Source organism: Rutidosis leptorrhynchoides, chromosome 8, assembly GCF_046630445.1.
Source record: "Rutidosis leptorrhynchoides isolate AG116_Rl617_1_P2 chromosome 8, CSIRO_AGI_Rlap_v1, whole genome shotgun sequence".
NCBI lineage: Eukaryota > Viridiplantae > Streptophyta > Magnoliopsida > Asterales > Asteraceae > Rutidosis > Rutidosis leptorrhynchoides.
The window spans coordinates 352983223-352983843 of NC_092340.1; positions in this window are offsets into that span (position 1 = coordinate 352983223).

The following is a 621-nucleotide window of genomic DNA, read 5'->3' on the forward strand; positions in this document are numbered from 1 at the left end:
GTTTACGCGATTGATAAAATGGATTTTTGAATATTACCAACCGAGTAAATGACTCTTTATATAAGGTATGTCTCGTTTTGTTGAACTATTGTCAAAATTGACTTTTTGAAACGACTTTGGATAACTTTTGTATGTCGATCTCGAGCATTAGGATTGTGATACACTATGACCAGACCTAGCTTGATAGACATTTATTGACCAACATATGTTCTCTAGGTTGAGATCTACGGTTATTTGGTAATCCGAGTTTCAGTCACATTTTGGTGAACGACTTTATATGCTGCTAAGGTGAGTTTCATTGCTCCCTTTTTAATTGCTTTTGCAATATATATTTTTGGGCTGAGAATACATGCAATTTATTTTAAACGCAATGGATACAAGTACATACTTAATTCTACACTGAGTTTGAACCAAAAATCCCTTAGCTTTGGTAACTAGTAGCTGCCAGTACATAGGATATGGACTGGTGGGCGCGAATAACAGTATATGGATCCATAGGGCTTGACATCCCCGTCCGAGCTAGAGCGCTAGCCTTTTAACGGACGTGTGTTATTTGAGTTTAAGACACGTTGATTTGCGTGTATTAAAACGAATGGGGTATTTATCATTATAACGTTAAAG